This window comes from Rhinolophus sinicus, linkage group LG05 (genome assembly GCF_036562045.2).
Source record: "Rhinolophus sinicus isolate RSC01 linkage group LG05, ASM3656204v1, whole genome shotgun sequence".
NCBI classification, from domain to species: domain Eukaryota; kingdom Metazoa; phylum Chordata; class Mammalia; order Chiroptera; family Rhinolophidae; genus Rhinolophus; species Rhinolophus sinicus.
In genome coordinates, this window is record NC_133755.1 from 107,171,150 (window position 1) to 107,187,002 (window position 15,853).

A 15,853-nucleotide genomic window follows, 5' to 3' on the forward strand; every position below is an offset into this window, starting at 1 on the left:
CTTAAGAACAGAAGTACCAAGTGTATTCATGACAAGATGGTAAAAGTCCAGTAATGAAGAATCCAAACCTAATCAAATTCCTAATGTTTTTAAATAAAAAATATGGAGAATGTGGGATTTTGATAAAGAAAGCTGAGCTGAAAATTTAGAGTTATGACTGTGCATACACTATTAATTATCGATAGAGTCAAGTCTGTAGAGAGAAGGTGGAACACAGTTAATAAGTTATTTGACTAAATAAGAGGTATAAGGATAAAGAAAGAAGAAAATATTCCCTGCCAAATTCTCGTATCCAACCTCGATATTCCCAAGGAACCCAGATAATCTTGATGCCAGCGAGTCTGCAGCATCTCTAATGGAACTCAGTCCATTAAGGTAGCTTAAATAGATTTTGTTCTTTGAAATTGGAAGAGCTATGAAAATAAGATGCTTATTGAAGGTCTCCTGAACTAATTCTTGTCACCTACTTTGGGATCCTAGAAACTATTTTTGTAGCAATTACTGTGAAATAATTGAGTGTTTGTTAAGAAAATATCAAGTCATTAGTGGATAAACATAGTTTATGAAAACTGATGGAAAAAAATAAATATGCCAAATCTTGCTATTACTGACTTCCTATTTTTATTGTATTTTGACTTTATTCCTCAGTTTGTGCTATATGAATTCTACTTCAGACATTAATGTGAACTAGGAACCATGATTTTTAATGTTTTAAAGAGTGTCAGCTGGGTTTTAACATTGCAAATTGTAATCCAGTATCTATTCTTACCTCCCTTCTTGGAGCTGGCTCATAAACATTTAGTTAGGAAGCACATTTTTCGTTTGTTTGTTTGTTTGTTTGTTTGTTTGTTTGTTTTGGCAGCTATGGATGGACCTCAGTCTAAGTACCAACCAGGAGGATGTAATCTGAAGGAATAAGTGCAAATTCTGGACCATACACTTCAACAGGAAAATTACTTGTTTTTTCCTCAGAATGTGAATGTGTTACCAGTGAGCCAGCTTCAAGCATATTGATGAGGATAATAAGTAGAGGACCATGGTTGTGATGTTGCACAAGGTACGAGAGGGCCTGGATGACCTACACTGAACCTCTCACCTCCGAGCCACTAGATGAAAGATAAATAATAGCTTCATCTTCCTTGTGCCATGATATTTTGAGCTATGTCTGTTAAAAATCAGGCAACTCAGTTATTTTCTCCTTTGCTTCAATTATTTCTCACTAAGTAGTTTTTATATCACCAAATATTTTCTGCTTTTGGACAAAGCTAATCTCCTTCCTAGAAATGTGGTATGGAATCTACATGCCATCCAGAGTTTAAGGACACATTTACGTTCATAATTCAGTTGAATTAGATAAGTATACAGGAGGTAAATAAGAGTTCATAGCATGATATAAAAGAAAACATAAATGAGCAAAAATATAATCTAATCAAGATTTACAATAACAGCAATAATTTCAAATACTGATACAGCATTTATGTAATCCTCATAACAAACCTGTGGGACTTTGCTAATATTAATCATGTTTACAGATGAAAGAACTTTGAAAAAAAGAGGTAAGTGGTAGAGCTAGGATAAAACTCAGCTGTCTAAGTTCAGAGGCCATGTTCTTCAACAAAACCCTCTCCTCCCTCTCTCTTGGCCAGGCTGTTTCTTACCAAGCTAGTTTCACTACCCCTATCAATACCCAGTGAACTAGGTTCAAGAAATCTAGTAACATGGTCAAGGTCACACAATATATCAATCACATTTCAGGATTCCCAAATTGTTGTGCTTTTCCTACATTGCAATCTTCCGTGGGATCTGAGTTGCTAAATGAAAGGTACAGTCAGTGTAATTAGATTCCTAGAAGACAAACAAATATAAGTGGTCATACAGGGTTTGAGGACAAAGAAAATGTTTATACAAATGCCTAGAGCAATGATCTAAGACTTGCACATTGTTCTTTCTTCTTCAAATAGGAAATCTCTATGTACGATTGATTTTACTGCTGAAATGTATGAAGTTAATATCTGGACAGGTTAAGTTAGACTTTGTCCTGAATTTGTCAGTCTCTTATTCCTTCCACTTCATACTTCCATACTTTCATCTTCAAAGTGGGGATAATATCACCTTGACATTGATGCTCATTTCAGATTACGAAATATTCTGAATATAGAATATGATATAAATATCAATGCATACAAAAGAAGAATCTCTCTCTCTCTCTCACATATATATGTATATATAGGATTATTTTATATTGTGTATTAATATATACAAATCTTGTCCATCCATTTCTGCATTTAACATAAGAATTTTATATTTTATTTGTAAAGACTATCCTTTCCTCTCAAATACATGGATAAATTATATGTGTATCTATAAATACAAACATATTCTGGCTCTGAATGAAGGAGGATAAGCATAGTGTTATTATGGAGGTTCAGGGTTTTCACAGAATTAAAATAACAAAATTAAAATTTATGAAACTGAAACTAATAGGAAATTATGTTCACCAGTATATCATAATATTTCATGGACACAAAGATATTGAGAAGTCCTGTTTCATTCTGAGTTATCATCTTACTATTTCACATTAATTATAAACATAGGAGCTTAAATTAGGGAAAGATCTTTTTCTTATTATTTGAATAAAATAGCAACTTAATTTTTTCAAACATGTTCATATTAAATCATAATGAAATTTCAGTAAGATTTTATTTGATCTTTATAAGCTTAACTTATACTGTCTTAGAAACTTATATGACAATACAATATTGTACAAAAGAGGAATACTAATAATCTTACTTGAAAGGGCATCTACATCGTTTGTGTTTTTAATCGATTGTACAAATGCTATTTTTTCCAAAAAAATAGAGTATTAAATGAATGAACTAAGATATACAATGTTGTCTCCAGAGTATAGAAAATCCAAATACTATATCTTAACTTTATTTAAAACGTTTGATTAATGATGTAATACATGATAGCATAGCAAAATAAAAATCCCATAATTAAAATATGGTCTTATGATATGTGTCTGCTGAGTCTTATCTTTCAGGAGAGGTAATACAGCCAGTATAGCCATTGTCACACAATTGAATTATCAATTTTACATTTGATTGAGCTGCACTCTGGTGGGTTGCTTTAAATACTTAATATAAATTTAACTCATATAATGCCACGGTAAAATTTGGATAGTAAAGTTTTTGCCTCATATAAACTATAAACTTTAAACATTAAATTAAGTCAACTGCTCTAAATTTAGCAATAGTCAAACATCTGCTGAAAAAGAAAAGTGGAATGGATGAAAACTAGCACACTGTACATAAATAATCAGGCCAGGAGAGTTCATACACTCACAACTGATAAGACCATCCATTAAATATATGTATTTCATCCACTAAATAGACATGCATTATATTTCTGAATAAACCTATGCACTATTGTCACAAATTCATGTTAAGGGATGCTTAAAACAATGTATGGACTACACCAAGATATGAATAGGTAAATACATAACACATTTATTTACTCAGATGTTTGGTTTGTATTTTATTCAAAACTCAAAATAAGAAATTGTGTTATACTATTCAAACGTGTTATTTAAAATTCAAGTGGGAGAAGCATAAAGCACAAGATTACATGAGGAAAAGAAAATGATAGAATGTAGTTAGAAAAGAAAAAATATTATGTGTAAAGTATGATTTTCCTAAAGACTTGGAAATAATAATCATTTAACAAAACATAATCAACTAGAATATTGAACTACAGTCATTACAACAGTTAAAAGGAAAAAAAAAGTCTATTAGATTCCTTGCAAAGTAATCTTTCTAGAATTTTGTATCCCAATTTAAAAACAAAAACTCCTTTATGAAGTGGACATGTCTGTAGTTCACTATATGATGCCTCTAAAATAGGCGTAAAATAGAAACATCCTATATAGACAAATCCATAATGTTGCAATTTTAGGAAAGCTAAATTTAAGGAAGACAACAATGAAATGAAAAATATATAGACTATCTGAGAACATGAGTGTCTTCCTTACAGATTTTATTTGAGATCCCAACTTACTTTGCAATTTGCAGAAATAATAACTTTAAAAAAATACATGTGAATTCTTATTGGAATCAACTTAAAAAGTGCTTCTCGCTAATAGCAAGTGAGGTTGAACATTTTTTCACATATACTAATAGCTGGCCATATGTATGTCTTCTTGGGAGAAGTGTTTGTTTAGGTCCTCTGACCATTTTTTAATTGGATTGTTTGTTTTTGGTTGTTGATGAGTTGTATGAGTTCTTTATATATTTTGGATATTAGCTCCTTATCAGAGGTGTTGTTTGAAAATATATTCCCCCTGCAGTTGGTTGCCTCTTTGTTTGGTTGATGGTTTATTTTGCTATGCAGAAGCTGTTTAGTTTGATATAGTCCCATTCACTTATGTTTGCTTTTATTTCCCTTGCCTTTGAGGTCAAATTCATACAAACCTCCCTAAACCCAAGGTCCATAAGTATAGTACCTATGTTTCTTCTATGCAATTTATTGTTTCAGGTCTTATGTTTAAGTCTTTGATCCATTTTGAGCTAATTTTGATGTGTGGTGACAGAAGTCCAGTTTCATTCTTTGGCATGTGGCTTTCCACTTTACTCAGCACTATTTATTGAAAAGGCTTTCTTTTCTCCATTGTATGTTTTTGATTCCTTTGTCAAAAATTGTCTGTCCATACACATGTGGGTTTACTTCTGTGTTCTCAATTCTATTCCATTGGTTTGTGTGACTGTTTTTCTGCCAATACTATGATGTTTTGATTATATATATATATATATATATATATATATATATATATATATATATATATATATGAATCATTCTTACAGGTATGAGGTGATGTATATATCACCTCATACCTGTAAGAATGATTGTTATCAACAAGACAAACAACAATAAGTGTTTTGGAGAAAAGGTTATCCTCATACACTGCTGGTGGGAATGTAAATTGGTACAGCCACTATGGAAAACAGCATGGAGTTTCCTCAAGAAATTAAGAGTAGAATTACTATATAACCCAGCAATCCCTCCTCTGGGTATCGACCCAAAAAAATCTGAAAACACTTATCCATGAAAACATATGTGCCCCTATATTCTTTGCAGCATTATTCACAGTGGCCAAGACATGAAAATAGCAAAAGTGTCTTCGATAAATGATTGGATATAGAAGATGTAGTATATATATACACAATGGAATATTACTCAGCCATAAGAAAAGATGAATGCTGCTATTTGAGATCACATGGATGGATCTTGAGATTATAATGCTAAGCAAAATAAGTCAGACAGAAAAAGTCAAGAAGCATATGATTTCACTGATACGTGGAATATAAAACTGAAAGCAACAAATGAACAAGACAAACAAATAAACGAAGCTCATAGACATGGACAACAGTTTAATGGTTACAGAGGGTAAGGGGGAGGGAGGGTGGCAGAAGACGGTAAAGGGGGTCAAATATATGGAAATGGAAGGAGAACTGATGCTGGGTTGTAAACACACAATGCAATATATTATTATATAATTGTATATTTGAAACCTACATAATTTTCTAATCAATGTCACCCTAATCAAATTAATAATAATTGAAACAAATGCTTCTCTCTTTCAATCTCCTTTAGTCTCCCTCTCTGTGATATATACCTGTACTAACACACATATATAAGTAAATACGTATATCTACCTATCTATGTATATAGATAGATAGATAGATATAGATATAGATATATAGATATAGATGTAGATATATTATATATAATATATATATGTATATATATATATATAGAAAGAGATTATGTTGTGATGAAAAATACATACACATACAGAGCATACAGAGAGAGGCATACATATTCCTCCTTTCTGCATAATATCTGTATTCCCTAATATGCACTAGAAATTATTTTACCTCATTTAATCTTTAAACAACAATTTAATCTAAATACAATTGTTATTCATTTATAAAATCAGAATACAGGATCTCAAATAAGACATATAACTTACCTAAAGTCACACAACTTGTAAATGTCAAAGTCAGAATTTGAACCCCAGTTTATGTTCTCCAAAGTTCTGTTTTGAAAATATTTCACAATAAACCCCTCACTACAACTAACAAAGTATAATGAAAAATTCATGAGTTTTGGAAGTAGAGTAGCCCTTGTTTTAGTTCTTGGCTACAATTTTTCACATCTGTGTCCTCTGGGGTTAGTGAGTTAATATCTTTGGGGTACATTTTGTTTTTAAACTGGTAAAAACACCTAACTTGTATGATTATTATGAGGATTAGGATAAGTGTATACCAATTGCTTATCATTTCATATTATGCCAATAAACAGCTGATGTTCTTATCATTGGTATTATTATTTAATTATTATCCATGACCAGTATGTGTATACTACTGGTAATATAAAAATTAACACACTCTCTAATATACACATGTCTTTTCTTCAGAAAATAAAAGTAGTCACTTTAAATTACGTACTAATCTGATATAACTATTTGAATATTAATTTTTGCACAGTCTACTAATTTATTTCCAATAAATCTGTTGGATATACCTCTTTATAGAAGTGTCTTATCAAGTGTCTTATCATTAATGATTTGTATAATTAGTTTAACTTTGGCCTTAATAATATAACTATAATAAAATAATCACTTGAAAAAGCAATTGACACAAGTAACTTGATTTTAAAATAACCCCTTCTTTCTGTACAGTTGAACTCATCTTCCACAGTATTTTGCAATAAGGAATAGGATTGTGCAGAGATAAAAGAAACATTTCAGGGTAGGTCATTTATTTAATATTGACGGCAATGTCAAGATTTCCAACAATATCAGACTAAATTCTATCTAATAAAATAAAAATGAACAGAACATTCATTATAAATACCTACATAAATATATGTATACTCTCCATAGCTGCAACATTTATTTTGATATGCATTTGTGATATATCCCTTAAGGTGTTCATTTCTAATGTCAAAGAGACATGGAATTTCTGATCAAAGTAATTCTTCCGTATTATCTGATACAATTTTAAAGATATAGATGGCAATGCTTTATTCAGAAAACTTGTTATAAGAACAGTTACTACTGTGTTATGTCTAGTTATCTCTGCAGATTGTAGTTAGAAAGAAGTACAATTTTGTAAATTGAATGCAAATGAGAAAATTGAAAACTGATATTTTTTTCCATTTAAAACAGACTTATGGGGCCTAAATTCTGTTACCAATCTTCATGTTTTCATGGAACTTCAGAACATCTAATTCATTGAATTTCCCATATTAATAAAAGTGGTCTCTATTCAGATAGGAGTCTTATGTGTACTTTCTAAAATCTGACACAATATTCCTATGTTTACCTTCAAAGAAAACATTGTAGCAATTATAGAAATGGTGTATGTATGAACCAAATATCTTGGCTAACTATGGCCATTGTAAAGAGATTTAGAAGAATAGTGCATGGAACAATTAGTGTTATGGTTGCATTCTACTTAGACTTTATGTTTTCAAATTCCTGGTCTGCACACCCAATGGGTATGTCAATTTTGCACTTAATTAGTATATATCACGTAATAATTAGATGTAAATATTTAGTCTAAAAAGCAAACAAAAATGATTTCTATCAGCTTCCTTTTATAAAAGTCACTTTTTATTCTGTCACAGAAGAGTAGATAAAAACAATGACTCTCCTATGGACACTTTCTAGACTCTCCTTTGAGACATGGAATCTAATTACGTTGTGGTTTGCCTACTGACAGAGCTGCTCTGTGTGTCATCATCATGAATCTGTGTCTGCAAACCACCACTTCGATAACATGATTTGCCTCACTAATGTTTGTATATTTCTGTTAATTTGTGATAAACGTGAACGCAATGGTGTGTTTCAGGGTGAATTCATTATGACAATGTCTGGTAGTAACCTATAAAAATTTAAAACATGAGTTTAAATGGATCTTCATTTAATAAACTTACGACATTTTTAACATGTGTTGTGGCTATTTTATTTTGGACACACGAAATTGTCAAATCCTGATTACTAGGGAATTCATTCTTTTTTTGTTTTTTTATTTTAATTTTTTCATTGCTATATTTCTCTTTATACTAAATATTGCTTAATGTTGTCTGGTTATATATTCTTTAGCTTTACAAGAATGGAGTAAAATGGAAAGAAAAAGTCATGGAAAAACAAGCGTTTCATTTTTTTATTTACCAACAACCCTACTTAAACGATCTGCAGTAAAACAAGATGTAAAAGATAGCTGATGGAAAAAAAAAGACATGGATTTATTTTTTTCAATAATAATTAACACTTTTCTTCACTGTTCTCATAACTATGTGTACTTTAAGCTGATATTTTTAAAGGGTTGAATCTCATTCTTTCTGAAAGAGAAATGAATGGGAGTGATTTTCAAAATACAGAATATTTTGTTTGATAGCATTCCATGTATCAAATCACTTGAGATCTTACACTAAGCCCTCATCAGAAGAAATTTTTGTCTGCTCTTCTCACTGCTAAGTCCTCCCTGCCATTAGGACTGCCTGAACGGTGCTATGGTAAATAATTGAGAAACTTACCTGTGGCACATCGTGAAGGGGATCCATAAAGTGACCATCATGTAAACGGCAGTTTGAGTCAGACTCTGTGATGCAGTATTTCCACTACACCGCCCATAGTCAGACTGTCTCTTTCACATTGGATGGCATGCTAAAAGGCACTATTCAAATGAAGAATATATACCCTTGAGAATACTTGGGAGAAGCTGAGAATTTAAATTAAAGTTGTGATTTTAAAAAAGTAAACTGACTCTATGAAGTTGTATTGTAAGAGTTGGATAAACATGTGAAAAATCCAGAAGAGATTACATTTTATGAAAGAACATTCTAGGCTCTAAAGATGTAAGAATACCTGCCATATTTCACGAGCTCCTCTTAGTCAGGACAGCAATGTTCCTTATTGTGCAACAACATCTTGTTTATGTAGGTGAACCAGTTTTGTAACACAGGACTCTTTGTAAAGTGGAACATGCCTGTGGGCTTATAATTTGCTATTCATGGAAAGTTTTCATTCTTGAAGAAGACTTTTAAAATGTAGAATGATGCCCCAAACACCACCCTTAAATTACACGAAAATGAATATTTTAATCAATTATAGTAAATACCAAGGTGCTAATTTCTCAACTAACAGAATGCCCTTTAGGCTTGCTTCAGAGGATGGCATATGAATGATGAATCATCCATTTTGAAAGGCCAACAGTGAAATAAAGATTAACTTGCTTAAAAAATATGTTTCTAGGGTATACTTAAAATGGTATGGATTATCCCTCAAGCTTTTACTTTTCTCAGTAAAAATGAAATCTCCATGGATTTCAAAAAGAGAATAGCATTCTAGTGGCAAGAGTGCTAGAGTAGATATGACAGCTTGCATTTTATGTGCAACTTTGTCAACTGTTCATTACATCACTTAGAAAGTCTTTGAAATATCTGTCATATTTAATGCTACACTTGTACATTTGAATAATTTCCCATGTAAAAAAATACCTTTTAATGTAAAAACAAGCATATTTGTTTAATAGATTTATAATAATTTTATTTTATTTTTTGTTTGATATTCCCCTATTGAATGAATTAGAATGTTTTCATTTAAAATGTTCTTGAAATATTGCATACAAATTAAAATAGATATACGTCCTTTTCTTCAAAATTATGCTTTATACACTGGGGTTGCTAAACACTTCTCGGATAGGAACAGTATTTACCCTTCTTTCTTGTTGATTCACTAGTTTTATTTTTTTCTTGCTTTTATACAGCTCTCCTTAAGAGGCAGCATAGCATAGGGTACAAACTTTGAAATTAGGCTGTTGTGTGAAGTCTGATGACTTCACAGATGTTGAGTAATGTGAGCTTGGGCAAGTTACCTTCTATCTGTATCTTTTATATCTGTATCTACTCTGATTTTTGTACCTTAATTTCCCCGTTAGTAAAATAGGAATAATACTGAAATAAAATAATAATAATGGTGATAATGATAATAATAATATCTCACATGGTTATCTTAAGAATAAAATGCTCAATATTTGGGAATCGCTTTGAAAAATTCCTGGTATACAGAGGACACTCATTTAGTGCTAGCTAAGATAATTTTTTAAAAAGCTCATTATTCCATTGTTTTCAGCTTTTACCAAAGTGTGCGTACAATTCCATATATTATCACATCAGACCTATCTCTAAATCACAGTGCTGCTACAAAGTATGCAATTCTTTTTTTGTTTTTTTTGTTTTGTTTTGTTTTTTCTCTTTTGACCTTTAGCTCAGTCTCCAAATAGTGCAGTTCATGACCATCCCTCTTACTGTCTTCATTTGAGTGGCAACTTTGAGCGAGGAAAAAAAATCAAAATCCTAGTCATTGTCTAAAGTAACTAGGATTCAGAGTATATCAAATATAGAACTCACAAGAAATTCGTCTGTGGATGCAATGACAAACAGACAATAGAGACAATAACACGCCTCAGAAGTATTGTCTATAACAGCTTTAAATGCTTCAATTTTATAGGACGTGTCATTATTTATCTTTTATCACAGGCAGCTTGAGAGTTGAATTTAAATTACTTAAATGCTTTTAGATAAATATAGATATCTTCCCTTTGTTTGAGGCCTACTCTGATCTGTCTATCAAAATGTTCTATTACACTAAAAGTGATTGCCTTGTACAGATAAATACTATAATAAATGGGGAGCTTGCTAAGACTCCTCAGGCTTCATTCACAAAACAGTTGTAAATATAGTTTTCCTTTGGAAATTTTTTGTTATAAAAGTTTAGATTTTTTTAAGGTGGATATATTTTACATGTAGAATGTTAAGTCCTTGTAGAAACGTTTTCTAAGTGTCAAATTTTTCAAAGTTTAAAGCTTCTATATTTACAATTCTTAGCCTTTGTCATATGGTTATTAGATGTTCAAATATTGTTCTTCTTTATAAAGGGAAATTATTAATTTATTTACTGAAGAATCACAGGAGGTATTGGCTACCAAGACTCAGGTCTCTGTTGCTAGACAGAAAGATGGAGGTAACCAGCCTCAAGGAATTCAATTCATTCTCCATCTATTTCTAACCCATGGTGTTTTGTTGTTTTTCTTTTTTCTGGTTATTTTTTGTGTTTTTTTTTTCTCTGATCTCCCAGGATCAATATTTTGCTGTCTGTAAATAATTTTGGAATGTTCTCAGCCATTATTACTTCAAATATTTCTTCTACTCTTTTCTCTCTTTCTCCTCCTTATGATGTTCTAAATACATGTGTGTTACACATTTTCTGATTTCCACACAGTACTTGATATTTCTGGTATTTTATTCCCCTTTCTTTTGCCTCTTTGCGTTTCAGTTTGGAAAGTTTCTGTTGACCTGTATTCATGCTCACTCATGCTTTATTCATCTGTGTCTAGTCTTCTGATGAATCCATTATAGGGATTCTTTACTTCTGTTATAGTGTGGTTTTCTTTGTTGTTGTTGTTTTTCAATTTCTTTTAATTCTTTCTTAGAATTTCTGTCTCTCTTTTTATTGCTATCCATCTGCTCTTACCTATTGTGTACTTTTTCCATTAGAACCATAGTTTTTTATGTATGAATCATAGTTTTTTAAATTTCTTATTTTATATTTCCGATGTTTATTATATGAGTTATATGAGTCTGGGTGTTCATTTTTCTTATGAAAACGCCTATGTACACATAAAAGTGTTAAATACATTTGTATAATTAACTTCTGTTAATTTGTTTTACATCAGTTTAATTCTTCAGTCAGCCACACAACCTACAGAGTAAAAGAAAGGTTTTCTCCCTTACATAGGTTTCAGGAATTCAAATACCTTTTATGCCCTTATTTTGCCTTCCTTCTTGACTTTGGGGTTCTTTATGTACTCCTCCTCAGAGAATCTGCATCTTTTACCTTTTTCAGCTGAAATCCACTGTTATTATAGTGGTGCCCAGTTTATTTGGTTGTAAAGTGGGAGGAAGAAACATGTTCTATAATTTTATTAAATATTAACGTTTAGTGGATCCATGTCTGAGGACTTTCAAATGTGTTTCTCTGATGTTATAGATGGTTTTCCCCTCTTTGGTGAAGATAGAAGGCTAGGGGAAGCTGCAGATGAAATAAGGCTCCAATAAGGTCTTTTCTCATGGACAATAGGCCTTTCTTATGGAATATGTTCCAAATGTGTTTCATGGTGATTATTCTTTTCTTCTCCCTGCCAGAGATAGGAGCTGTCTTTTTTTAATCTTCAACATGAGAACCTGGAGGAGATTTTGGACATTAAACCTACAAAATTTTGAGCTCTTCCAAGATTGTATCCCCCTGTAGTTTTTCAAATTAACCCCCCCCCAGAAATTTCTCAAAATGACCAGTTTAGTGTTCCTACCAGTTTATGCATCTAGCAGTTTTTTTTTTTTTTTTTTTTTTTTTTTTTTTATTAATTAGTTTCAGGTGCACAAGACAAAGCAAAACTTAGACATTTATCATTTATATCCCTCACACTGTGTGAACCCCCCTCCCCCCATCCACTATCCCTCTAGCAGTTTTGTTCCAAGTAAGCTCTCCACTGAGTTTCTGAATTATCTTATCTTTAGAGGTAGCAGTTTGCCCTGTAATCTCAATTCTCTGAAAGTCATTGATTTTTAGTGTGTTCCATTTTTGTTTGTTTCTTTGTTTATTTCAACCTCAGTAATCATGACTTCCAAGCTTCTGATATGCCAGAGCTTTAACTGGAAGTTAACTTTTTGTTATATGTTTGATAGAAACAGAAGTAATCACTGTGCTCAAATCTACTGAGAAACATTGTATGCAGTTAAAAATGCTAAAAAAATTAACTCTTATTCATTAATTTATAAATATTATTTAGTACATAGTATGTTCAAAATGTCATGCTACACATTATAGAGTTAAAAACTGCAAAATTTTCACCCTGTATTTTATAGAATTTAATCATATATTTTGTGAAATAAGATTTATTGACAAATAACTAAATAAAATAAGTTATATTTTGTGATATATATTTTCCACAGTCTCCTCAGATTTTATAATAAATAAAATATCACAGATGTATTCTGAAATGGTGATTTTTTACTGTAGTGATACAATCTAACCTTAACAGGAAAACAAATTAGTAGCACTAAAGAAATATGAAATTATCTTCATTCATGCTATTGAAACTTGAATAGTTTAAGTTATAATTAAACTAATTGAAAAAATAACTAAAAATAAGCAAAGTGGTCAAATAAGCAGTATAAATATTAAGTGGAACTGATTGTCTTTATGTTAATTTGAAAATAACCTACCTTATTGAATTATGCATTCATTCATACCCTGATTCTGTGTTATATTTTGCAAAATGCCATAAATTATATACTTTGTCCTTTTTTTACACATTTTCAGATACAACTTTGGTAAAATTTTTCACTCAATATTTTTAAAGTTTTAACTTTTACCTTGTATCAACATGACTGTCCTCCTATTGCTTCATATGATAATTCTAGGCCTTATAAATGAAAGTCCTTTCAAGATTTATAAGGTCGGGGTCTGCTATTGTTCTTTTCAAGCAAGTGTGACCTTCTTGGCTCATCATTCATTTAATAAAATGAATTCACTTTTATGGTGCTGTTAAGTCTATGTGTTTAGAAAACCAGTGACCTTTCTCTCATAATAACAGGGTTTTTACAAGTCTAGCCCTCTTAAAACTAAAATTGGTTGAGAGTTTTTGCATCTTTTTCTAAATGTGGAAAATGAACAATAATTATTGCCATTCCCAGCTTGATATTTTGCCAACTTATATAAAAGCTCAAGATGTACTCGTATGTAGTTTTGTGAGTTACTTTAAATAAAATGTCATTCACAGTCTGTTAAAGGGCACTGTCAATAAATACATACTTCACATCCTAGGAGTGTTTATAGTGATTCTCTCAAAGCCTAATGATACTCTCCTGGTATGTTGTGCAGTCGTGATATGGATATTTGTTCTGTAGCATTGTTTCTGAATGTGTATGTTTGTTTATCTTGTTCTTCCTACATGATAACAATGCCCCTAGTGTTTTTCTTTATAATATTTTTATCTTCCAAAATGTCCCTAGTGTTTTTAAAATGTTTTATCTTCTGAGCCAGAATTTTTATCAGCACTGTGTGTGCTTTAGATAGCAAAAGTTATGGTAGACTACAGTGTTCTTTGCATCCACCTTCTAGGTCCTACTTGCATAAAAATAAAGCTATCTTGACTAATGTACTTGTCAATTATAGACATGGTTTACAAATCCCTTTCCCATTTTGATTGATGTGTATGATACGGCTGCCCTGATAATTGCACATAGAACTGGTAGTAGGCTTGCAAAATGTTTATGAATATAAAGAAATAAAACAAATTTAGTATTATGTTTTCACATAATATATTAGGGTTTGCTTAATTATAATTATTAGTAATTTTAGTCAAATTTAATAGGAGAAGCAATGTCAGGAACATTTTAAGAGGCGTTAAAATTAACCTCATTTTGAATGGAATGCATTACATCATTTTGTTCTTAGTAAAATTAATTTCCTAACCTTTTTATTTTCCAAATTCCCTAAGTCAACACACACTTGGGGGAAGATGAATATGTCTAAGCTATAATTATTTCTTAGTGGGGACTAAATAGGGATTAAAACTTTACTTAGGCAACATAAGCAGAAAATACGCATGTGGAAAAATGAGCAGTATTCATAAATTTGCCTTCTCAAAAAATAGACTGTGCTTTGACAATAACAATAACATTAAAACAGTAACAATAGCAACATACATTGAGATCCTACACTGGATCAGGCACCGTTCCATGTAGAAACTTCTCAAAATCCACTCTATTAAATTGATACTATCATTAGTTTCTTTTTGTAGATGAAGAAAATGAGATTCAAAGCTGTCAGTAACCTTCCCAAAGTCTTAGATGTGGTAAGTACAGTACAAGGTTTTTAACTTAGTTATTAACTTTGAGAATCTGGTAATTATATTCTCTGCTTAATTGGTCATGCATGCTGCCTGTGAAATATTGTCCTAAATAATTCATTTGCATTACTTCACATGACTTTTTGTAATAAAGTCAATGGACAGCAATATTTTTCAAGTTTTAGAGACAAAAAGAAACAAAGTTCAAAAGGTTAAATAAATTGTGCCAGGTACACCACACTAGTGAAAGACATACTGAGGATTTGAATCTGGTTGTCTCTAATTCATTGTTCTGTGTTCTTAACTCCTTTAGAGACAGTCTTTATAAAAATTATCTCCTATTCCTCAAAGACAGTTCTGTGCATGAGTGTCCATTTAGCCTTTCAAATAGAATAGTACTTACTTTCTGGTACTATTGTGGCCCAACTGAATCTTATTTTCATTTCTCAGCTATCTGCTGAAACTGAGTATTTAAAAATTTATTTCTACTTCAATATTTATTTTATGAATCATGGTGCACTATTTCCATTTAATTCTTCTCAATAACATAACTGATGGTTGTGGTAAGACATGCATTAATAATACTGATGTTACTTGAATTATTATTATTTAAGTAGTAGTTTTATAATTGTCAAATTATATAAGGTAAACAAAATCATATGAATAAGTTTAAACAAGTTCAGATGTTGAAAAAGTTGTTTTAAACATTAATATACTTTTGAAAGCTAAACTGTCCTTTTTTGGTTCTCTATTACAGTTTCTGGAATGTGTTAGTGATTAAAATAATGATTGAGTTCATAGATTTAACCATGATAGAGTGGCACAAGCTAAGAATAGGCTTGTCATCTGAGAATTTAATATTTGGAATAGTATTG